Source organism: Tamandua tetradactyla, chromosome 14 (assembly GCF_023851605.1).
Source record: "Tamandua tetradactyla isolate mTamTet1 chromosome 14, mTamTet1.pri, whole genome shotgun sequence".
NCBI classification, from domain to species: Eukaryota; Metazoa; Chordata; class Mammalia; order Pilosa; family Myrmecophagidae; genus Tamandua; species Tamandua tetradactyla.
In genome coordinates this window covers 48265817-48292917 of record NC_135340.1, presented here as the reverse complement: position 1 = coordinate 48292917, position 27101 = coordinate 48265817, and the positions used below count along the sequence as shown (strand labels likewise).

Sequence of the window (27101 nt, the reverse complement as noted above, 5' to 3'; positions counted from 1 at the left end):
GAAATTTTGTTATATCTTTCAATTGATAGAAAGAAGAATAAAAACTTTAGAACTGAGCTGTTTGGTTACATTTATAGTTGGAAGGCTGACTTTTTTCACTATTTTTGCTAGAGATTTTTTTCATGAAGATTCTTATCCAGAGTTGGAGTATAACTCAAAAAAAGGGATCGTATAGTTCTCAGTAAAAGATAGAGACTAAGATTCAAATTTTAATTTCTTGTACAAGAATTTCAAACAGCCCCAAATTGTGCAAAGACAAATTAAATTGTATTTTAGATAAGCAAGGCCTTTTGAAAGCAAATTTTCTTAGTACTATTTTAAGAACATTAGATTATTTATCTAACCCTCTTTAAAGATAAAAATCTCTTAAAGGGGAAAATGATTTTTAAATTTAGTCCAGAGTCATTTGAACTTTGGTCAAATCAAATTTATCAGGAAAAAATTTTTTTCAAGACATCCACTCAATTTCTGGACAGGATTGTGGCAGTTGATCATGTTAGCAAATTAAAAAATAAATTTTGACATACTAAATGGTATATGAGCTCTTGAACAAAAGTAGCCTGTCAACCGTGGTACTTAAATTTAAGTACAGGAAGGAATGATGTTTTGAAAATGTAAAATCAGAGAGAAGAAAAATATGTTTTCAAGCTTAGGAAATTGCCAACAATGAAAAGGAAAATAAAATTTAGATGTACAATATTGTTACACCTTGTTAAAGAAACGTTAATTGACATCAAGCGTCCTTTTTAAAAATATAACATAAGATTTCTTCCAAAAGGCTACTCAAGAGTCAGACAATTAATGCAAAAGTAGAATTTTAAAAGTACTAAGTGGTGGCTGACATTAACAAAAATCGTGCTATTAGATGATCAAAAAGCTTAGCCCTAGATTTTATTGTAAACGATCTCCTACCGATTAATTAATATAACTAGTTATGTTACCAAGAGAAAGCAAAGAGTTTTGAAAAATATCGACATGAACCATGTGGTACTTCATCATAAATTCAGTAGCTAAACTATGCATGTTTTCTGTTTATTTCTTCTGCATTATCAAGTCTATGACATTTATTTGGTAGCTTGATATTGTTTTGAATGTGCAGTGATTTGCGTTATTAAAATATGGATCGCTTATGATCCATGTTGAGAACATACGGTACATTCAAATAACTAAGTAGCTTGGGTCTTTCATCTCAGAGCTGGTTTGTTTCATTTCCTTAGGTTGGAATTAAATTGAGATTTTTATATTCATTTGAAGTCATCGTAATGAGAATATTTAACGTGGATCAAATGGAGAATTGTGACACCTTAGAAGTCATTAGAAATGATTTGCTTTTTTTATATATTGGACCGCAGTGGGTTTGAAAAAGACTACCATGCCTTGTTTAATGATTTTATATTGTTCTATTTGTGAACGTAATGAAATCTTTGACAAAAAAGAACACAGTTTGCTCAAATGAATTTTAGAATATGAGAAGGCATCTAAATCAAATAATTATACATTTGAAATGCATGAAATGCTATTTACAATTTTTACCTGCAGAAAATCATAGATATGTAGATTAAAAAAAAAAATCTCTTAGTGTTTCTTTTTTATTCCCATAATGGAAAGTAGGAAAAAAAAATAGTACTTTATTTTGCCCACAGACATGAAAGAGAGTTACCCAGCAGAGAAATGTGCCCTCACCCGATTTTTCCACACTTCTTTTTCCCCTGAAGCGGTCTTTTTATTTGCACGACATAAGTATTTTTCCATCTTTATCACTGAATGCTCAGGTATATTAGCACTATTCTCCTTATCAAGACATTGACTTTGTTAAAGCCAAGGGGAAATAAATTATTTCTTTGTGCTGCTGGTTTGTGAGTGTCTCGTCACTTGTGTTTAAAAAAAATAATAGTTAAACTGGATTAATCTGTGAATGAAAACTTGCTTAGAAATTATACTGAATGGTATCTTATGTTCTTAGAGAAAGGTCCTTTAAAAGAATGCTAATGTTGACAAAATTCGTTGAGCTCTAAATGATATTCAGAACCTGTTTTAGAGCTAACACGTGCTCAGGGATTACTCGGGGCTAGGTCACACTGTCTCAGAAGAACAAAAGTTGAGTCAATGGAACAGGTTGAAATAATGCTGCATTTTCCAATACAATTGTACCCTAACTGGAAATGTATTTACGTTGAATAAATTCTAGCATGGAAGCTTGTTTTGAACATTCCAATAAGTTCAGTAATTACTTTGGGAAACGAAGAAGTGTTGTTTACCCTAAGAATTACTCAAGAGATAGAAGTCTTCCATTTGGTAAACTCCCTGTGTTGATATGGAAGTTCTGCTATATTCTTGGTCTCCCTATTACCATTAGGAATATTTTAGTACAGTTGCTAGTTACTGTCTATGTTTGATGAAGGCCTTTCAAATGTACCTAGGAAACAGCAGAGATACTCTCTACCAATAGTACTATAATTTAACATACTAGAAAATTCAGTAAAGCAATGAATTGCTATAAAGTGTATGAGAAAAAAAGAGACAAAATTATCATTTTCATGTAACATAATTTTGCAAAATTCAATTTAGAAGTCAAACATACCTAAAATTCCCCAAGATTCAATCATACTGTTTCAGAAGAATGTATATTGGGATAATTGGAATAGGCTGAATTTATGACTTTTTCTAAACATTTTCAAGTTCCTGCCTTAAATAAACATATATATTATATTGAGCACATTTATAAATGGAGAAACCCAAGAGAGTCAATGGAAAAGCTACTTGAACTAAAAAGAAAGCTCATTAAAATGGCAGGATGCAAAATAATATATTTTTAAATATCCATTGATTTGAAAGTGGGAAAGGGGGGAAAATAAATTCACAGTAATGACCCCAATAATAAATATCTAATAATGTCTTTAATGAGAATTACGTAAGACTGCAGTGTGGAAAGAATTACAAAATTTTACTGAGAAAGCATACAAGAAGACAAATAACTGTCAACAAGATTTAAAATAGTATAGAACTACAGCAGCTAGAACTTATAGATAGATCAGTGGAATGAAACAAAAAACCACAAAGTTAACCTTAGTATTTCTCTGAACCAACTGTAACAAAAGAAGATACCAATAACATAGACAATGATGTATGGTAAGAGATTTGGCTAGAATTTGGGGAGAAAAAAGAGTGACACAATGTAATATAGACATTAAATATAGTTTTTGAAGAATCTTGAGATACATGGAAAGGCTCATAAAGTAAAGAGAAAAAGTATGAGAATATTTTTTAATATAAGGAATCCTCTCCTTTCTCTAGTTCCTGGTATCCTCATCTTGAGCAATATATTTTTCTTTTTCTTTTCCTTATATACCCCATTCTCTTGTTTTCTGCTGAGCATTGTCCTCTTCTCTAGGAAAAGTGCTTCTTCCCCCAAAATTGTTCATATTCAGCCATTTTGCGCTGTGTTGTAAATGAATAACTCCATTCTTTTTACATGATTCAAGGACTCTCCAAATAAAATCTTGGTAATCTGTCATCCTTGATTCATATCATAAGAAAGCATAGAGACATAGAAAGCTTTTGTCCTGGAGGTTGCTCCTACACAAGCTGCAGTTAGACCTTGCTGCTGATCATAACTGCCAACCCCCAACCAGGACCATTCCAGCCAATCCTAAAGAACACCTAGGGCAATATATAAGATTCCACAAGGGTTCCAGGCAGTAGAGTAACTTTCCAAAAACCTACAGATCGGTCCCTGGTCCAGATAAGTCCTGAAACCTAGCCCAGTCTCTCCAGAACATCACATAGTTCCATCTCCCTATCCCATATTAATGACAGACCTTTTCAACATGAAAAATTTAGAATGACCATAGCCCAAACCACCCTTAAAAGAGGGATGGAAAGATCAAAGGTGATGGTGGAGTTCAACAGAGAAGATAGGATTTAATAAATGAATATGAATCCTGAATCATTAAATTGATAGCTCTTTTAGTTTCCAGTATTTTAGAGCAGCTAGAAGTAAAAAACTAAAATTGTGAAATTGTAACCCATGTCAAATTCTGAAATCTGTTCTACAACTAATTGTGGTGCTGTGCTTTAAAATTTATAGATTTTTTTGTGTATAGTTTTTGAAGAAACTTCAGATACATCTTTCACAAAAAAAGAAGGAAAAAAAAGTCAATTGTGATGATAAAAAAGTATTTAGGCCCTCTAGCCTCCTATATTCTGGAGCAGCTAGAAAGAAAAATCTGAGAGGATTGTATGGTAGCCCATGACAAACTCTGGGATCTATCCTGTAACTACTTGTTGAAGAGTACTTTGAAAACTATTGCTTTTTTTTCTTTCCTTGCTTTGTATATATGTTATACTATACAATAAAAAAATTAAAAATAATATTTAAAAAAGCATAAAGTTAAACTAAAAAAAAAAAAATTGTCTAGGACTCATGAAATTTTGATTTCAATCCTTACTGTTTTTCTCTCAGCCAGAAGTTAAAATAAATGGCAGTTTAACCAACTGGGGCATCAATTTCTTTTTGAGAAATAACTCTAAGATGCTTTCTGCCTCTAACAGTCTTAATTTGTTTCATTCATTTAGTTGTTGAACCTATGCAATTTATTGAATTTTTATTAATCTATTAAGCCCTGTGCCAGGTATTTGGGATACAAAAATGATCAAGACACAGAACTCACTTCCATGATATAAGATGCTTTGCCTTCTGCATGAGACTGTGAAGGAGAGAATTTTTCTGTAACCCAGATATTTAATCTTGATTTCTGATTGAGTTTCCCAGATAGGGATTTTTTAAACTAAAAAATTAAACTTTTTTACATCCTTCTGTTAAGAAGAGAAATTATTTTTAAAATACTTAATAGTATTTGGAGTCTTACAATTTATGCAAATGCATTTATATTTTTATAATTACTTCCTGATTGTGTGTATACTAGGACATTACCTATATTCAACTTGTAAGAACCACTTTGCAGCAGGCAACTTTATTCTATGATGATTTTTCAGGTAAAGACTTCTAAATACAGGCAGGTAATATCTTTGGTATCCTTTAGGAAAAGCTTAACACAATTCATATTTTTTCACCTGAGGAAGCCGCTTTTAAATTAAAGAAAAGAATAGCCTGATAGTGATCCAAGATGAATAGCATTGTCTTTACTTGACTCAAAGGAGAGAATAAATGAATAAGTTTGTGGCCAAGTTTCTTGGTTTGCTTACAACTTTCTGGTAAGACTCCAAAGACCTTTAAGCAAGGATTTCACCAATTACATTTGTTATATGTATATGTGTATAAATACATATTTTTAAGAAAGCATATGTTAGTAGGGCTATTAAGCAATTAAATTCATGCATATAGATAGTTCATTTTGCACCAAACCATATGATGTGATTGGAATTTATAGAAAACCATCTTTCTTGCCAGGAATTGAGGCTAGTTAATTCTCTATTTCAGAGACGTTTGGTCTTACGGCTGCAATCTGTACCCTTAAAAATTAGGAACCTAGTAGTCTATATTTTATAGCTTAGAAAAGTGCATAAAATAAAAATTTTGTTTTGATTAAATGAAGACATTGGGAAAAGAAAAAGAAAACCCAAGTAGAATACCTGGCTCCTGGTACATGCTCACTAAGAGTTTGTTAACTGGCAATAGAACGAAGCCAGCAGGAAGTGAGATGAGTTTTTATAAAATATATCTATATGAGGTCTTATGCGCTTGTCAGATTTGGCTCTGAGCTTTCTAGCAGTCTATGCAAAAAGGGAAATGCAATCAGCAGCAGAATCTGTAATGTCCATGAGATAGAAACAAACCGGCTGCTCAGGAGAAGCCCAGCTATTTTTAGAGCCTTAATAATAACTATTACCAGAATGAGTTAATGCTGCTGAAATCTGAGTAAAAATTTCTCCCATTTCATTCGTTAGGAGGTAACTTGGGTCTTCACCATCTTTACACAGCAGAGATTGCATGTGGCTATTTCTTGGACCAACGGTTTTATCTGGGTGAAACACTGCAACTGCCTGATGAAGTGCCTTAATTCAAAACAATATTGTGAAATTCCTAGAAATCCTGAAGCTGTAGGTCGGTCGCATGCACTTCAGGCATGTATACATTTTCCATGTGTAAAATAAGATTAACTGCCTTCTTTTCAATCTCTAGTTGCACTTTACAAAGGTAGTATATTACTGCCTGGTCTCATTTTTATAGCACTCAAATCATCCTGGGCCCTAGGCCACAACCATCAGTTAGGTGTTTTTGCTTTTGTTTTTTATTTTTGGGAGGCAGGGAAAGGGGAGAGAAGCGACCATGGATTATACTAAAGTGCAATGTCTACTAGGAGATGTAAAATTCTACATGTGTAAATATTAAGCAAAATCAGTAAATCAAAGTGATCAGATTAACATATTTTAGCAGAAGCATCCATATGAAAGAAAATGTTGACATTCTGCATGAAAGCTGCTTTTCCCCTTTACTGCTGCCATTTTTATTGTGGATTTCCCTGTTCAGCACTTAGTTCCAATTTTTTAAATGATCCATTTCAACACTAGACAGCAATATTCTTCTAGGCATATGAGTTTTTCGTTGTATTTTATTACATTAAAGATTGCAGACTGTACTGTGAATTATAGCATTAACATTCCTTCCATTTTAGAGGACTCTGTTCACAAGAATTATGACTGGGTCCAGCAATTCTTTGTTTGGGCCCTTGAAGGGAAAAGTCCAACTTACTTTAACCTAGGTTATAAGTTCATTGTATACTTTCAAAAAACTTAAAAAGCAAAAAAAAAAAAAAAAGTGGATAATTCATCCAAGAATCCCAAAGAGATGTTTGATTAAAAAGGTATCCAGTTAAAGATGTTTAATACTTACGAATAATAATCAATTCACCTGAATATGTTTCTCAGAATTTTGGTTATAATTTGGTGACTTAGAGCTCAAAATACAGTTTTCTTAGAAACAAAACTATAAATTCAAGTCCATTCAACTTGTATTTAAGTGCCAATGCTATCTCCACCCTTAAGGAACTTACTTGCTGGTAGTGTGGGAAAAGAGGCGAGGACACAAATAACTCAGCAAACCTCTTTTCAACACGTTGTCAACTGCCTTATAAAGAAAGCTTGAACATGGCAGGAAGCCACCATCGAATTTCAGAGTAAAGAATTCATACATTGTTACAAGTTTATAGTATGGATCAACTACCCAGAATTTGAGGGAGTTTGCTAATATCGTACCCTCAACTCCTTGTCATTTCATCCTGCCCCCGGAATAAGTGCCTCACTATCCATCCCCTCCCAGAATCAGATTGAGCAAGTATAGCTGAGTTCCAGCTAATGTGTATTCGGAATTTTGCTGAATTTATGAAACCTCTTTTATTAGATTTGAATCCCTACCAAGGACTCCTTCTTGCTTAGATAAGTGATTAAAAAAATGACAAATTGCGAAAACCTTAGGGATTTTTACCTCTTCACTAGAAATCTATGTGAAGGGTGGTAGGGCACATACTGGCAGAGTTTGTAACACCATCATCTAGTTGCATTTGTGATATTTTTGTTTTGATATACTTAGCTGTGCCATGGATTGTGTTAGAACAAAGAGAAGACCAGAAAAATCGGTTAGTATTGGGTATGAACAGTTTCAATCCTTTCAGATACCTAGGGCTGTTGTGTGCTCTTATGACCTGCCGAAGCCTCATGTCTGCCAGAGGATTCTGGGCTTTTATTGGTAATGAGGAAGGGGTGCTCTCTCTGTCTCTGGAAAGCTCCAGGTCTCCCTGTATTCATATATTATCTTTTCCTTGAACTTCTGCTCAAAATCAGAGGGTAGAGCATATCTTAAAAGCACCAAAGTCAGGAAACCCCAGGCTCTTTCTGTGTCTGGACAACATAAATGAGAAGTCTACCATAAAAGACATGGAAACTTAGAAGGAAATGAGTGAAAATGAATCCTAGAGGGCAGCATAAAAACTGTATAGAAAGCTCTGTTAACAAGTAAATGAGTATTTTTAACAAGATTTTCTTGTCTTCCTCTTTGACTGACATCAGAGTCTTCATCTGAACCTTGTCATGTAGCTGCTCTGAGCAAAAGTCAATTATCATCTAGACTCCTGATGAAGGCAGAACATCAAGATAAAAGTTTGAAGGAAGTGCTGTGGCCGACCATTTGCTGAGGGCTTGTTTTCCCCCTTGGTGCTTTCTCATAATCACAATATGCTCTCTTGTGTTCTGTCCTCCCTTCTCGAAAATATTGTTCACAAGTGGCTGTTCTCGTACCAGTCACGTACTGGTTTAGCATTGACTAATTACTTCACTCTCCTTAATGTTCTCTTCATCATCCGTGAGGTGATAATTTCCTCTGATGCATTTCAAAAACTCCAAGTGAATTCTCTGACTGTGATTTCTAAGCCAAAAACTTTGGCAGCATTCTAACCGTAAAGTTTCTTGGTCTGAGAAGGCTGTATGATAAACGTCCTTCTTTGAAGGAGTCTTTTCTCCAGTTTTTTCCATGCAACTGCCTTCACTCCTGCTTGTGAATAACTTCTGTGAACATATAGATTTATAAATGAAAACCAAAAATAAAAAAGGAGCAAAAAAAAAAGGAAAGCGGAATTTACATATAAATATTATTAAACAATAATTGCAGAAGTTAAACAATAGCTAAATAGTGTTCATTTATCTTAGGTTTACTTGTCTGCTGATATGACTTGCTTTCTTTGATGAATGAAAAAACCCTATGCTTTTTTATAATGTTTGGATCATTTAGCAAAGTTAAATGTACTGAATGTCCCAATGTCTCTCCCTTTGCATTGTTCTTAGAAGGAGGAATTTTATTTTTATTTCAGTGATATCCTTTCACACAAAAATTTTACTGTTTTAGATATTAATCACAGAGATTATGAATATATTTTCTCAATACAAACATTATCTTTGCCCTTGTCGTTAATAGTAATCTTGAGATAGAAAATAGGAATTTCGTGTTATTGAGATGGAAGATAAGAATTTAGTGTTATAAGTGCATGAAGCATTGTCATTCGTCTATTAGAACTTTGAATATAATTTAATATAATACATATTGTTACCCGAAGTTTCAAGCGTTGATTTACATGTTTATCTCCTTCCCTCCGCCTTCCACACTCCCCCTTCTCCACTTCAAGATCAGCAGTTTCTAGAAAGCAAGAACCTTGCCTGTCTTATGCTCGTTCCTTGTCCTCACATGTTCTTGGCATGGTGTCTGGCAAACAGTGGAACGATAAATGTTCTATGAGTAAATGAATGATGCTGATGTTGCAGATACTTACATATTGTGTAAGGTTGCAGTAAGTGTTCAAATTCAACAATCTCAACAAATGATGTCAATTAGTTATCTGCATCTCAATATACATCAGGGGGCTGTGATAAGACCTATAAAGATCAGTACTCAAGCTGGATCCCGAGCAGGTCGTATGGTTCCAACCAATGCAGCAAGTAAGATATGGTCCCTGAACCCCTTTCCTAAAACTTGGAGTGGGAACTGCAGTTGCTCACACATAGGGGAATAACAGTTAAACTGGAAGCAAACATTATTAGTGTGAAGTAAATAGAGCTGCTCGGCCCTCAAAGGGGGCAGCTATTACCTAAAAAGGCATGAGTCAGGATCAAAAGACAGAGTAGAATGAAAGGGAAGTCACATTTCTGATCCTGACTTTGTCCCAGCTACTGTGCCAGGAGCTTTATGTGTTCCTTCCTGCAGTCCTCCAATCAGCACTAGTTGTTAAGTAGTGTTATTCCCTTTTATTAATGAGGAAATGGATTTCTCACAACTGTTAAGTAGGAGTCCTGAGTTTTAAACTGGGGTTACACAATCCAAAACCCATTATTTTGCACTGTAACAGAGAGCATTATTGTGTTTCACCCCTGCTTAAATCCTTTCTGGAATAAGGCATCACATAAATTTACCATGAAAATTATTCCCACCAGTTTTATCAAGTCGCCTCTGTCACAGCAGTAAGAACAGTGATTGTCAGAGAAGCCCTTCATAGTGGAAGAGCACACACTTCAGCTGGGGATGAACTTTGGTTCATATCCCTGTTCTGTCTCTTAGTGACCTTGGCAAGTTGCTTAACCTGTTAATGCTTAATTGCATCATATGTGAATTGAGGATGTTCATGGGATCTCCACATGTCATGTACAATGCCTGAAACACAGAAGGCCTTTAAAACTGGTGGTCGCCAGAATCACCATTGGAGTGGAATGGTACTTTGTTCCTCTTCCTGGAGCTGCTACTTAAAGAAGGGTTTGGCCAATAGAGCAGAACAGAGAAAGAAGAGGCTTTTCTCCAAGGAGGACTTAGCTGATTTTCTGACAACGGAGATACACTTCAGAGGTATGGGTCAGTTAGATATAAAATGCCTTTGACACCGGTGAAATTTGGCATGTTATTTTGAATTTATATTTTTGCTTATTTGTTTCATTGAAACAGTGATTGATGGCACATCTTGGAAATCATCATAATTTTAAGTTGTTTTTTGAGAGAAAGGTTACAAAGGTGCCTCTGAAGAATTTGCAAATAAAATATATTATAAATTATAATCAATGCCATAATAAATGCAGTGAAATTAAAACCAGGAGAGAGAACTCCAGGATTATAAGATAATGCTAGGTTTAGAGTTTTCCAGGGCCTTAAATCATAGAATGAACTTTTATAAAACAAAAATAAAAATGTGAGAATGGATAACATTTGCAAAGGACTCGTTGCTACAGAGGTTGGATTGAAGGAAAATAGTGAGAGAGAACGAAGTGATTGAAGCAAAGCACAGAACACATGTAATGGAAGTCTAAGGGATTAAAAGCAAATAATCTGGCAAGTTTTCCATTTGCTTTGCTCTAAATTAGATAATTTCATCTCAGAAACTTAAAAAATGTGAGAAAGATGAGGTGAAGGTTTGTATCTTTGTGATACAAACCTAAGAATAGTGGTAGAAAAACTAGAGTGCAACATGAGCTAAAGCTGGTGAAAATGCTAAAATGTTTAATAAGGACAGGTCATTTAAATGCTACTTTTTGGGAGTAAGAATTAAAACAAACAACTGATAGTCTCACTGTTTGGGAGGCATACCTTAAAGGTAGGCTTTAAATGGAAAGGAAAGGGCGTGGTTGTTCAGTTCCTGTTCCGCTTATTTCCTCTCCAGCAAATGATGATCTTCAAATTGCAGAACAGTCACGACAGTGAGAACCGTACCTTGTTACTGACACCGGACTTTTAATTCTTCTTTAAATCTCACCGCAATGGTTCTCCTAAAATCAATCATGAATTCTGAGTGAAAAGCGGGACTGTGCCCTTGCCACCCGCTTCTTTTAAACCTCTAATTGAATTAGTTTATATGACTCCTTCTTAAATAATAAAATATAACAAATCAAAAATCATAATAAAAGCAGTGGACCCAAGAGGAAGCTGGATGAAAAATAAGGCAGCTGAGTTTAAACACTAATGAAATGTAAGCCAGTGCGTTTGGCAACTATTCCCCAGCACATAAGTGGATACCACTAAGCAACCCTATCCAACTCATTCTCAACAGTTATTTCCACTTATTCAGTTGTTGCTGGTGCACTTGCAACTTAATCTGGATAAATCTTTCCGAGTCGAATCTTACTCAAAATTAGACCGTAATAAGATAGCATCCTGTAGTTGAAAAAAACCACAGGCTTTAGACGGACCTGGGTTTATATATAGGCTCCCCAAATTATTATTTAAAAAAAAAAAAAACAATAAAGTGAGGATAATAGTACCTACTTGCCATCGCTGTCATGAAAATTCAAGTAGATAATGTATTTTGGAGAAACTGATATTTATTGAGCACCTATTATGGATCAAGTATTCTGCTATCTTCCTTAAATAGAATAGTGCGTTTAATCTTATTGAGGTATATATTATGATCGTTCCTCTCTTTATATATCAGGAAATTGAGGTTCAGAAATGGTTAGTAACTAACTCATGGTCACTTAGCTTCTAAGTAACAGAGTCAAGCTTTGAACCCAGGTATTGGTCTGAATTTCACGTTTCTTCTACACCATGTAATAAGATGCCTTTCATGGATTAGCACAAAGCAGGCCCTCAAGAGATATTTAATGAATTAAATGAGCAGCTTGATTATAGTGGAAGAGACCAAAGTACCACCCAAATTCTTCTAAGTTTTAGGCCCAAACCATCTCTCATAGTGAAAAATTCTTACATCTCAACTATATGACTTTACTGGGTTATCAGATACTCCTTCATCTGTTATAATCAGGACCTGTAGTTAGACTGTTGATTGAAAAAAGCTTAGTATATCAGGGAGTTGTTTAGAAATGAACTACACATGCCCTAATACACTTTAAACAGATAAATGCACATTAATTCACTGATCTTTTGGTGTAGAGCTCAGGCTTTGTCTCTGCATAGCTTATCTGAGTTAGAAATTATCTCTTATGTAAACTACTCGTAATGCATCATCTATAATTTCTCTTTTGCTTTTTTTTTTTAAAGGAGCAAGAACTTGAAGACACTCCTGAAGTTATCTGAGTGCGGAATTTTTCTAGATTTTAACAATTTTTTCAGCCTTTTATACCTACCTTGACAGAATATTTTAATAACAGCTTGCTTTTATAAAACCTGTGTAAAGCATTCACTTAAGTTGAATTCAATATTTTTATAAACAACTCTTTTTTGTTTCACATTTCATGTTCTATAGGCTTTTGTGAAATTTAATTGAAAGTACATAATGTCAATAGCCTAGCAAATTCACGTTTAGAATAAGGACAACTGATCGTTATAAATGAAAAGCTTAACTACTAGGAGTAGAAGTAGTGGGAATTCTAGAAAAAAGCTAGTAGCCTCAATCATTCAACTTGCATGAGCATCAGTGAATATGTTTAAAGAGAGAGTGAAGAGCGCCATTTCTGTGGAAATGGTTTAAGAGCTCTTATTCCTTGAAATGAAAGAGTTAGACTGATTGACCTCTGAGGTCTTCTCAAGTCCAAAATATCCCTTTGTGGTGAGCTAAAAATCATAAAACTGGATTAGAAATTCAAAGATATCATCAGCGTCGTATATTTAACAATCCCTTGAAATTTTTGACTGGGTGTGCTGATTTCATACCTTCACTCTGCCACTGCCCCAGACCTTCTTCTAATTTAAGAGGTTTATTAACCTCTGTGTTAAAGATGATGCTTCTAAACTGCATTATGGGTAGAATTTATGGCTAGAATGGACATCACAGACATGCTTTCAAGTGCTAACTGTTGCTTCTGATTGTTGCACACAACACCTTTCTAGAATTCAGTTTCCTCTTTCACAAAATGAGGGGACTGGACAATGTTTATGGTTTTTTCAGTTCTGCATTTCTATAATTCTGTGATTCTTAATACTTTTGGCATGCACAATTTTTCATGTGAAAATTGTCATTTTTTTAGTAGCAGCTACTACCTGTAAGGTCCATCACTGCAGTTTGCAACTTTACCTTCTAGGCAGCAACCAGACTGACGTTTGCTTGTTTTGAAGAACAACAACTCTGTTTCTTATAGCTGCATATTAGGCTGCTTTGTCCCCTAGTGTCATGGTCATCCACAGTTCATGCCAGATTGCTCTAGGCTCCGCCTCTGTAGGAATTGTAAAGCATTTCTCTGCCCTCCTTGCTTGAAAAATATCAGACTTCAGAACATACTCGCACCTGTTAAATGTCCTGCTGTTGTCTCTTTCTCATACATGCTCAGTCAGCAGAATTGTATTTTGATGAGTATCACTTCAGTCCTGATGACCTGCCTGCTTCCAAGGACTTTGTAGTTATTACTCTCTTTCTGTCACTTGATCACTGGCTATTCAGTAGGGACGGCACATAGCCCAGATGAAATTATCCAAAAAGTAGATGCAACGTCAACAATTGTCCATGTTTTATACACTCAGAGTATTAGATAGCACCATTTTTTTAAAAGTCATTTTAACTTTTCTGTTAAAAAAATACTGGTGCTGTATTTTCTGTATGTATTTGCGTGTTTGTGTGTCTGTGAGTATATTCTCTTTCAATTCAATTATATTCCTCTTAGTCCACTTACACTGGAGACCTTAAATTCCATTCTTCCAATGGAATAACCTTAGGTTGCCCCTGGGATCTCTGGAGCTTAATTGGTTTTCAGGCTATTGAAAATACACAGTAAAATACTGAGTCCACAAAGTGACTCACTGTCTTATGTACACTTCAGAGACTGTTCTAGTTTACTAGCTGCTGGAATGCAATATACCAGAAATGGAACGGTTTTTAAAGGGCAAAATTTAATAAGTTTCCGGCTTATCATTCTAAGTCCACGAAAATGTCCCAAGTAAGCAAGTCTATAAAAATGTCCAAATTAAGGCACCAACAAGAGGTTACCTTCACTCAAGAAAGGCTGATGAAGTTCAGGATTTCTCTCTCAACTGGAAAGGCACATGGCGAATATGGTGACATTTGCCAGCTTTCTCTCCAGGCTTCTTCTTTAATGAAGCTTCCCCAGGGACATTTTTCTTCTTTATCTCCAAAGGTCTCTGGCTGTGTGGGCTCTCATGGTTCTCGTGGCTCTCAAGCTCTCTCCAAATATGTTTCCTCTTTTACAAATTTCAGTAAACTAATCAAGAGCCTCCTGGAATGGTTAGAGTCACATCTCCCTCTCATCAAAGATTAATATCCTCAATTGGGTGTGTCACATCTCCTTGGAGATAACCTAATCAAGTTTCCAAACTACAGTGCTGGATAGGGCTTAAAAGAAATGGCTGCCTCCACAAGTGGATCGAGATTAATACATGGCTTTTCTAGGGCACATAATCCTTTCAAACTGGCACAGGGACATGTAGCAAATCCTAGATAACTGTTACCATAACTTCTGATATTGCGTATAACCTACTGAGTTTGAAAAATTTAACCCAGATTTCCAAAGGCATGATCTGAGTGATATAAGTTCTTGGGACTTAGTTGCATCTGAAGATGCACGAAAATGTTTGTCTTAGAGCACATGTATCAGGAAACCCAACTTTCTTCCTTTTACAGTAGAAAATGGATCAAGTAATTGAAAGCAATCAATCAACTTTAGTATTCAGGTAGACTTTTCTTAAGGTCAACTTCTTCATACTATAATGATCATCTTGATTTTGTCGTTTGAAATTTTATGAATGGGAAAGTTGAATTCCTACCTGTAGATTTAGCTCTGCTGCAGGCTTTGAAGCCAATCTTATTTCTTTGCAATGGAAGGAGTCTGAGTTTTAGTAACTCAGAATACTCAAAGTATGCATTTCTACTCTCCCAGTCATTGCACCTCTAAGAAATTCCATTTCTTTTCCTTACTTTGAAAGATTTAGAGTAGTTTTCCTGGAGCATTGTTTGCGTCATTCTTCTCAAAATGGACCTGTCTATCAGACTTGGCTAAATGAATCCATTGCAAAAACTAAATCTATAAAAACATGGCAAATCAACATATAGCATCAGATTCTGAGCAATATGCAGAGTTGTAACAATAAGCATATAGATTTATTGATTTTTACATTTCTGTCTGTCACAGTTTGATTTGTTAGAAACCACATGAAGTAGATTCTACTATATATGTTCATTTTTCTAAACAAATTATGTCTTAGTAATCTATCCTAAATATCCAGAGACTAGTGGGTAAATTCATATTGATAATTCACCTCTCCAGTGGTATATTTGCACATCTAAGTACTACTTTTAGCCCCAAGGAAATTATTCTAAGAAAGAATTTTTAATAGAGCCTTACTAATATTCATATCTATAGGCACTTTAATTTAGTTGATATTTCCTCAAAGATGGTTGAATTTCAACATCATTCATGAAGGAAGAAATCCTAACTTAGTAATTAAGAATTCATTTGCTTTTGGTTCATATCATAGTAAATTTACTGCTTTGGTCCTTATACAGTAATCATTTACCTATCCTGCAACAATCATTGCACTGAATGAAATAGCAAGGAAGTTTAACTTTAGTACCTACTGATTTCGTCCAGATTCTGAAACCTCTGTTTGTTAAGAAGTTAATATTTTCAAAGATAAAATGACTTTATAATCTATAATTATTTTTTATCAATTACATTTTTACAGTCTTCTGATTAGCTGACACTTGGCCCTTACCTTTACATTTTAGCTCTGTGGGGTCCTTTTAGACATTATTATTGCAAAGAAAAATCAAAAATCAAAGTGCATTCTTAGCATTATACTTGAAGCAATGGAAGGTGCAATTGCTGAAACAGCAGCCAAGCATTGTGCTATAGAACTAACTCACAGCTTGGTGCCCAGGCCCTGCTGAGAAGGAAATGTAGGGGAACTGGCAGAGTTTTGCTACATCTGCTCCCTGCTGCTAATGAGATTTAACCTGTTTCATTCTTATTATGCTTACTGTTTAGATATTTTGCTTGAAAAATTAATTCTTTAGCTGGCAGAACACATGAAAAGAGGATAGGATTTGTAAAGTAGCACTGTTTAAAAATTAAAAGGAATCAGCAAGAGAGATTAAAGACTATATATAATGAGTGATATGGTTACTTAACATCAATTCAAGGGCAGAGGCTCAGGTGGTAAAGCTGGAGTTGGTTCTCGGTTTCAGTTGTTTCTGTGATATGAGTCACAGCTTCGGGAAGTATGTTCTTTGTTTTGCATTGTGCGTCTACACCAATATACTTATCAAAGAGATATGATAGGATTTTCAGCTTTGAAGGCTTCATTGGTCCACTGCGTAGCCTCTGAAAACAATCAGCAACAGTGTTTGTAGCCAAGAACAAAAGAATTACCTATAGCCAATTGCTTATAACCTATGCTTGAACACCAGAACAGAAACAGCAGTAAGAACTCAAAGAGCACACAGGCCGTGTGATTTATTTGGGTAGGATAGTAATGTCATTTGTACAGCTATAGCAGCTAGCTATTTAGACAACTTCCGTACTTTCCTTGTCTCTCACCTCTACTTGCTCAGATAATCAGATTGTTGTACAGATGAAGAAAGTAGAAATAGAAACTTGCAAATATGTGTCGCTTATCTCAGCTGAATGAAAACTGTCAGTGGCTCAGTATACAGCAGCGTGCACCCTATTGGTGGGGAGTAGGAAGCTCATCTTTGGGTTTGCAGAATCATCCTCACCATTTCCATTATTATCTTTGTCAGTAGTAATTAAGCCCACAAAGCTATTCTAGTTCATGTAGAGAAACCAAATGTATTAGATTTTTCAGCCAAAATTGCACATTATTTTTGGTAATGATATGGTTAGAAACATTCTGCTAAGAAAAGCAGGTTACTCTAGAACAGCATTTCTCAAACTTCTTATCCTTGAAGGTAAGAAAAGTTTCAGTTTTGGCTGCCTTATTTTTATTATAATGCTACGTGTACGTGTAAAACTAAAAAACTAATGATGAACTCCTCTACCAATAGCTTTTATACGACTGTACACCCAAAACAAATGTAAAGGTTAAATAAAACCAAACCTCCAAAACCAATACAGTTACAATTAAAAGCATTGTTTTAATGTGGTATATGTTACAATTAATTTTTTTAGCCACAGATATATACCTCTTTACTTAGGATAATCATTTTAATAATCTCCTTCATAATATTGATTAATAAAGAATATCATTTAACAAAGATATCCTATTGTATATTAGGCTAATGAACTACTGCAATTAGTAGTACTTACAAAAGTGGGAGTCTTGTGAATCATTATTAACAAATGAATAAGGTACTGGCTTCCATGGCTCAACTTCTTATGGGGTTGGCATAGCCGTACTGCAGTTTATCTTGTAATGACTCGCTTCTCCCACTATTTCTGTCTATGTGAAGCACTGTAGAATCTTTTATGCGATGCCTTGCTTTCATTTGGTGGCTTCTACCTAGCATGGCACAAGGACATCATTTGTGTATTAAATTCACCTCTGTTCCTTTCCTGCTAGTGTAAGACATTTAAAGCATATTACATTACTCCAATGCAATATCATTTCCAAAAGTCAAGTTATAATCTCAATGTGTCAAGTAATTTAGGAAAGCAAAGTCTTATTCCATTAAAAAAACTCTTAATGGTGAAATTTTACTACAAAGCAAAATTTTTTCTTTATAACTGGCAAAAGCATCTGAAGGCAATAATAGTGGATACAGGGAAAATGACAGAAGTATTTAGTGCCCTTGTTTGCATATGTTGGTGCCAAGTGAACCCCTTAGTTGATAGGTTACTTTAGATGTTCACTGACATGAACAGAAATGTAAGCATGGACGTAAATGCATGTAACAGTACTCCTCGTATAAGAGAGTCATCTAGATGAATCTAAAATGTTTATTTTTCTCATAGCAGCTCTATGGAGTGGGAATTAGTGTTACCCCATTTTACAGATGAGGGAATTGAGAAGTAAAACGACTGCCCTAAGATCACGCAGCCAGTAAGTAGGGGTGCCAGGTTTCAAGCCTATGTTGCGTGACCTGAGTATCAATCAATTCTCTGAATCTATTGGAGTGACAATTGGGAAAACACTGTCAACACAACTACATGCATTAGTCGCATAAATGCAATGTTTATGAAATATACGTTAAAATGTTTTACTAAAGTATTGATTTGAAAAGACAGAATAATTTTTTCCCAAGAAAATAAAGTAGACATTGTAGAAATCACTGGGCAAGAAAATGTGTGTGTGTCTTATTTCAGAGGGCAGCCAAAAGCTGAAAGGAGATTCTAAGGTTTCTTATATTCAGTGTAAATTAGAGCCGTTTCCATTTGAGAATATATTTTAAATCTTTCTCAAAACTACCCTTATAAAACCTGGTTACAAATGAATAGCCGTTAAATCCGTAAGTTTGAAGTTTCAGCAGAAATGTACTTAACACTTTTTTTCCCGTAAGTCTGGCCACGGCAAGTATCTACAGGTTTCCATTGTCAGAAGCACCATAATGTAAGGGATTTGAGGAGAGGAGTGAATGAAAATGGGTTAATCTTCTGGGAAAGGCTGAATAGTGGTGCATTCCCAGATTAGTAGGTTAGTGCAAACTGGCAACTACAAAGGCATTTGACCCTATCAATACAACTCTAAACCAAATACTCCTCATCACGAACGTTTTTAGACAGAATCATGTGCTATTCTAATGATGTGTCTTAGAAATGCAGAGGGACAGTAGTCACTTGTATATTTCACCTGGAAACATAAGGCCTGAATTTGGTGGCTAATAGACAGCTTTGTGCAGTTAAAGCAGGTAAATAATCCAAATGACAATGGACTCATTAACAGACCTTACGATTGTGGATTGATGGCACAATAAAGAACTCCGAAAAGCTAGGAGAGAAGATGGAAGTTGGCACAGTTAGTCTTAGAGATAGCAAGGCTTTTAGATGCCCATGCCTTCCTTTTTTTTTTTTTATCTTAGATGACAAGATAGTCTTCATTTCTGTAATGCAACAACATTTTTCTAATTTTCTAACATCTAACTATCTCCTAAATTGGAGATAGTTATTTTGGACTATCTGTAAGGCATGGTGATAAGAGTAAGGATACACACAGATTTAATTCTAACCATTCCATCATAATGCTATACACAAAACCTTGCATTTTAAAAGGGCTTAGCATACTCAAAAAAAAAAACAAATGTATGGTTGTTGTGTGTACAGCCATTACACAAGATTATCCTGTGGTTTATGGAAATTAAATCCATCATGGCCTTAAATTCTTCTATTTTTTCCTACAGTTGAAATGCCAGCTGAAGGCATGCAGAAATTTAAAGTAATTGATTTAACAATCTCAGAAAAGGAAAACATGCAGAAAAGTTTATCTCGATGTTTGACTTGACCTAAGAGAATTTCTCTAGACTTATTTTCTAGCCAGTACCCTAGCACCTTGGGCCAACAAAACGGCCTTTAAGCTTGAATGAACAAGGTATTTCTTTTCCTCTAGTGCAAAGCTTCACAATTTCATCTTTTCAAACTCTTTTTACGGCACCTGGTGTGGAATTATATTGACAAGGGTAGAATTTATCTCCTAAAGGAGAATGCTATGTTTCTGTTAAGTGCTAATATAGCATTTATGTGTTGGTACTTTAATAACAGTCCCAGTTTACCTAATGAAAGTTGAAAGCAAACAGTACTCTCTGAGATTTTATTATGACTGAAGTGACTGCAATTTGAAGCAAATTATCCCTATTTTTGTTCCCATATCAAAAACAGAGATGCTAAAGCAATTGCCACGTTTGGTACGAAATTAGGTTCCACTCTCGTTAATCTACAAGGAAGAGCATTTTTCATGTAAACAGCTCACGAGGGTCAGAGAGAACTGTTTCTGTGAAAAATGCTTGTCAATAACTTTGTGAGTGAATTTTGAAATAAAGTGCCTGTAACCTGTCATTATTCCTTCCTCTCAAAGTCAAGAGTGAGTGGATGAAAATTGAGCATGTGAATTGAAAGCAGGGTGTGTTATGGCCTTATCGACTTCAGGTAAAATGACTGTTTTAACTTGTTATTATTTTTCCATTCAGGGGTCAGGCAGTGTACAGTATTACCAGCATAGACTGCAGTGTAAGCAAATTGGTATACAAAAAAGGCTATTACCCATACTCAGTAGGAAGTATAAGTCACTAATGTCAAGTGGACTTGTGATCTCTACAAAAATGAAACAACCCACCGTGCTTCGAAAAAGAATAGCATAGGTATGTAAGCATAAAGCATCTAGGAGGTAGAAAATATAAACCTGTTTAAATAAAGGTACAAATGTTCAGAAGGAAGGTAGGAAGTATAAATCTTAGTGAACATTTTTTAAAAATCACCTATTAATCATGTATATTTTATAAAGGAATTATGGGATCACGCTGAATGTTTCTACATATCACCTTAAATTTTTTTTCCTGTATAAGAACATTCTGAAAATAATTAGCTGCTGGATTTTCAAGTCCATCTGATATGTTCTTTTCAAAAGCAAAATATTGCTGTAACCTTCCTTTTCCCTAGAGAAAAAGAAAATCAAAGAGGCTTCAAGACATCAAAAAAAAAAAAAAAAACTTGCCCTGTTTTCTACATTCTCATTTCCAGTTCTGAGGAATAGCTTTCTAATTTAATGGTTATTTTAGATTTGTAAGAAAAAATCTTTCTCTCCACGAAAGTGTATATTTAATGCTATTGCTTAAACACTTATTTTTCCATTTCAGAAAGCCATGTAGTGCTTTTGTCCTTGATACTGGTTTACCATTATAGATTCTCTTAGTCCGAAAATGGGCAGAGTGGCTGAGAAACTAACAGAGATTACATAAGGATTCAGTGACTGAAATTAGCTTTGTAGGATGAAGGGATTATATGTGATTTTAAAGAATGTTCATGTGTCTGTTCATCAAATTCCCAAATAACATACAGAGTTTGGGTTCTTAAGCTTCTAAATATGTTTTTTTGACACAAAAATAATTATAATAATGGCCTAGGATAAAAGAAATATATTGAAATTCCTTTGCTTCCCTCTTGCTTAGTTCATTCATTTCGTAAAACATGTATTTACAGGTTGGACATGGTGTCCGTCATGATAATACAATAATTTTGCAGGGGGTGGTGGTGCTGTCTGCCTTCCTCTAGTGAGGAAAAGAGTCAGGAGCACCGTGAAATAAATTACCATGATCATGCTAAAAGAATGCTAGCTCCATAGAGGTGAAGATTTTTATCTATTTCTGTTCAGCAACATACCCTAACAACCTAAACCAGTACCTGACATACAGTAGACACCCAATAGATATTTGTGGACTGCTGAATGTGTTTGATAGCAGCATGCATAAGGGATTCCAGAGACTGTGGGTGAGTGAGAAAAGACTTTCCCAATGAAAAATAAGTCTAACGTCCAGGAATGTTGACATGTTTGAGCCAGGTAAAGAGTTGGAGCAAGACCTTCCGTATCAAGGGCGTAGAAAATTTCAGAAGGGTTAGAGAGAGCAGAGTTGGGGAAATTGCTATTAATTCTGTGACTCTAGCAATGAGAAGTGAGGCATGCAGAGTTGTTGGAAGTGAATAGAAGTCAGAACCTGAAGGGCCCTGTAAGCCATACTAAGGAGTCTGGACATCAAATCAAGAGCTATTGAATGTTTTTAAACAAGCAGGGGCTTAAAATACACATGTAAGGCAGCAATGTTTTAAAAATAGTTTACTCTTGTTTACATGTGAATGGATTTAAGCAGAAGATTCAAATTGGGGAGACTATTTAGGAGGCTTTACAGATATCCAAGCACATATAAATGATGGTGGACTAAATTATGGTAAAAGCAAAGAGACAAAGAAAAATAGGCATTTTAAGTGATTTTAAGGAGTTAGAAATGACAAGACTTGGTGAATCTTTAGAATGAGGTGAAGAGAAGACTCTAAGACAGAAAAGACAAGTCCCAGTCCTTCAGCCTTGGACAAGTAGGGGGACACATTACAGTTCCCAAAATGAGAAAGATATGTTGTTAGAGGAGGTGACAAGTTCATTTTTGAACATACTGGATTGCTTAAAGATTCATGTCATGGCCAGGATTTCTGTACTGGCTAAAGTAGATTCGTTCCAGACTAGATTTACACAAATCATTACAACTGGATGAAACAAATCTAAGCATCTGTCATGGTTGTTAGGAGGGTGATCTTCTTCCATACATGATAGACTGCATCTTATGACAGAAAAATATTCTTCTTTCCTCATAAAAGTCTTCATGATAGGTCAGAGTATGCAAAAGGTAAGCTATTTCTGAGAGGTCAGTTAGAATTATCCTGAAGTGTGACTAGTCAATGAAAGGCACAAGCATCATAAACCAAATCACTACAAATGATGTGCTATAACCTTTATAAGTTAAATATGAGTATATTTGTGCAGGTCAATAGACCTAAATATTTGCCTGTTTACAGTTGTGTGACATGAGCGCTATTAATTGAATGTGTATGTACATATACATTTTTAAACATAATTTTATATCCTTTATCTCTCTAGGTTTGACCAGAGACATTAAAATATAGATTCAAAAACTATTCAAAATTCAAATGTATGTCTGGACTCCCAGTTTGCATTGATAATGATGGGCAACAATTATCCATTAATTCATTGCTAAAAAAATTGAAATATTTATATGGCACCTTTATTCCAGCCTATTTCCTTTTCTTTATTATGCACTTATTTAATAATTATTCTAAGATGGTTTCTGGAATACTAGCCAATCCATTCTGATGTCAACATCCTGATTATTTCTTTCCTTTCTAGGAAAAGCATGAGGATTACAGCAATGCTGATGACTCAGGCAGTGTCCTGGTGGTGGTGGTGGGTCCTCATCTCCCCAGAGATGCTGCCATTGAGTGGCGGGTCATTGCAGTGGCAGATTTTTCAGCGTTTTACACTGAAGAAGATATGTGAGGGTTTTCGAATTGAACGTGATGCTGTGGAGTCCAGATCATCTTCCAGCGCATCTATCTCCATTTCTTTAAGGTGGAAGTCACCTTCTATTTCCTTTCCTGATGTAAACAGGACCCTACAAGACCAGATTACTGTGTTTGTACAAGCAAGGGGAAGACTCTGAAGGAAACCAAGCAGCACCACTGTGTTTAGAATATTTTACCAAAAAGGCAGCATTAATGCTGAAGTTCTACAAGCAGGTAAGAAAACTGCCGGAAAGGGAAAAGGAACGTACGGACTCTGGAGTCACATAATATCTTCTTGTGAGAAACAGGGAGATAGAGAGAAAAGAGTGGAGAGGGGAGAGGATAAAATAAGTAGCATGGGAAATTTTTGCCACTAGTTCAATCTTGCATCTCCCAATGCAAGACCGGGAAATAGAAATCCACCCACTCCTTCCCGTCTTGATCTCAGTTCTCTTGTGCCTTTTGGGAAACTCTTACTACCCAGCAAATGGCTCCAGAGTTTAAAGAAATGTATTTTTTCCTACAATATAGCTCTCTTTATTATATTCAAAACCACATTTAAATGTTACGTATTTGTACATACATATTAGTGAATGAATTTGTATGCACAATACCTTGAATACTGTACTTTAGAGATGATTTAAGGAAGTTAGATGTAAAAAAAAAAAGCCAGTGTAAATCTGACTCCATGTCACACACACAGAAATGAGGACCAAAATCTCATCCCCCAAACTGGCTCTCAGTCACCGTGGGGCTCCGCCCTTCATGCTTCAAAAGCATTATACTAAAGGAGCTTTCATTCAGCCTCCCGAAAGACAGAAACAGCACCCACACACACTTCACATAATTCGATATGGGGCTGGGAACCAGTGCAAGAGGCCTGAAACAAAAGGCACATGTCATCCTCCACAAGAAAGTCAGACTCAAGAATCAGAACTTTTGGCTACGCAACTCATTAATTTTCCATTTGAGCAACAGCTACAGGTTGTCACTCTTCCCAAGCCAATGAAAGTTTTGATTTTCATTGGACCAGCCTTATGTAAATGGGGACCGACTGACCGAATTGATTCTGAACGATCAATTCCAATTTAATATACTTACTGCTTTATCATATTAGCCTACACTGCATGCAAAGCCCCTCAGAGAATCTTAAAATGATATTGAATTTCAGGTCTTTGTGATAGTTGCATTTGGATTCAATATTTGAAAATTCAGTTGTATTGTGAACAGTTTATAGAAGCTGGCTTTTTACATGTATTATTTTTTATGACAGATATTTCTAAAGAAAAGTTTCTCTTTTGTTTAAATACAGATTTTTAAGGTGTTTAATCCATTGAAAGCAAAAAGTTTTCTTAGCTAACTTTTTATCTTTAGTTCTTCTGGGTTATTATTTCTTTACAAACCAAGCAATAATAATTATAATCACACAATCCCTATGGTATTATTACCTTTATTTTCGGGAAAAGAGAGCAAGTCACAGATGATTCTGGTTACCATTCCAAGATCAATCACTTGACTTCTTAGTGGATAGTCAGTTATAGAATCTTCATTATCTGAGTTCTGGTTTGACATTCTTTTCATTGTTCAGCTGGAAGAAGAAAAGGAAAATAGATCTATGAAAACTAGAGAAGTGGCTACTTAATACAAATACCACTGGAAAACTTATCAGTGGCTTTGAAATGAACTCGTGAAGGAAAAAACTATGCTCATAAGTTCAGTGCCTGGTAGCATAACTAAGTCCCTTTGCAATCTTGGAATTTTCCACAGTTTAATCATTTGTGTAATAAAATGCATTATAAATGACTGCAACACATTACTATCCTGTGGCAACTTCAGTTTCAGGGAAATATTTACTATATATCTCTTCATAAAAATAATTCTGAGTGTACTTCTTTTTACCAGCACATGAATATTTAATGAGAGGGGTGTATACCTTTACATTTTTATAAATATGACTATGAAATAGTAATTGATCTATATTAATTTTAATTAATATAAAACATAGTGCTCTGAGATCCCCATATCCTATTTCCCCCACTCAAACTGAAGCAATATTAGAAAGAAATCCAACTTGACCTTCTTTAGTATATTTAAAAAGAAATAAAGCAAGCATATGTGGCAGAGGGCAAGTTCCTCTGGTTCAGGAAGGAAGGAATGAGCATGGAGCCTGACGGAAACTTGTAGTTGTACCAGGACTCATTTCAGAAGAAAAAAAAAATTCACCTGGTAAAATATATTTCCTTTCTGCAGTTTCCCTCCTTGATTGATGACATTCCGTAATCTCATAATATTCTTTGAATAAAGTATATTCATTTTGCTTAAAAAAAGAACTTTAACATATATTTAAATCGTGCCGTTTTGTGGGGAAGACAAACTGTGCTGAGCTGTGCATTATACTAATGGCACTGGGTGTAGGATGAGTCATCATGGTTTTTATTTATTCATTCATCCTTGGATCCTTTTAAAAGTCTCCAAGGCCCTAACGACCATCATCATTATCATCAGTAAAAACTGCTTTCTGGTGAAAAAGCAATAGGCATTAAATTTAGAGGCAGCCTTAAATTATCGGTAAGGAGGATTTGAAATAGAACTGCACGCATATTCCTGGACACAATATACTGAAAGTTCATATAGCAGCAGTCAGGCAGATCTTCTTTATAAAGTTTGTGATTAAGATGTTTTCTTCTCCTTTACAAGATAATATCATTTTGCTCACAAGAAAATAAAGTATAGGTCAGTTCCTATGCTCCAGTGTTAAACATTGGAAATGAAAGTTACAGCCAAATGAAGGACCTTCATTATAAATAAAACTTTATAAATATTGCCAATATCAAAATTTTGCTTTCAGCATTTCCCCTACCTACTGCAGTTCCTTGCGCATATAAACATTGTCCAGTGAATGGGTAAAAAAAATCAGTGAAAAGAATTTTGAGCTAAGCCTAATTAAATCCTGTCTCAGAACTATTTTAAATATTCCATTATCATTCAGCAAACATAAAAGAGGTATTGCTTCTCTGTGCAACCTCCAGCAACAGAGTTAGAGCTATCTTCAGGACCAAATACCACTCATTTGGGGATGAACTTAGTGTGGCATCCGAAATACTAAGGGCTGTTATGCTTAGCAGCCCCCTTCTCCTTCCTTTATCCACGATCCCATCACAACTTGAGCAATCTATGCAGTTCAGAAAGGTATCAGTTCAGAAAGTTATCAGAAAGAGAGCAGATCAGAGGAGATGACTTCCTTCCTTCATGGAAACATTCTAGACAAGTGCAAACTGTTCTAAATTTGGGGCATGACTGAGTTAGAGATAATTCTCTGGGTCAATCCCTTAAATGCTCTATTTAAGCTTAGGAGTTGGCAGAGAAATGATTTCTAAGAAGATTATCAGATAATTAAACTGTCTCATAAAAAATAATAGTAGGCACAAAATCCAGGTATGGAACAGAAAGCATGCCATATAACATAAAATCTAACTCTGAGTATAGGCTGTTGTCAACACATTTGCCACCTCTATGAATGCATTGTTGTTTGTTTTTTAATAAAACATTTTTTAAATCAAAAATGACAGGTATCTTTTTAAAAACAACTAGCAATTTCTTGAAAGCCTCAACATCCTTTTCTGTAGAATGGAAATGCTAACCAACCTTCTCCACATTTAGCCTGGTAATCAAGAGCGATTGAAATGATGCACATGAAAGCATTTTTGTTCATTGTTAAATGTTGTTGCTGCCGTTCCTGCTGCCATTCTCTGAGACCC

General features: G+C 35.2%; 1 long non-coding RNA gene across 1 annotated transcript in view; it reads left to right on the top strand.

The window, feature by feature from the left end:
- LOC143655098 (uncharacterized) overlaps positions 1-27101 on the top strand; it is a 96190-nt gene that overhangs the window by 4711 nt on the left and 64378 nt on the right. The window contains exon 2 of the long non-coding RNA XR_013162043.1: positions 23189-23577. This is a non-coding gene — a long non-coding RNA (uncharacterized LOC143655098). The remainder of the gene's footprint in view (positions 1-23188; positions 23578-27101) is intronic.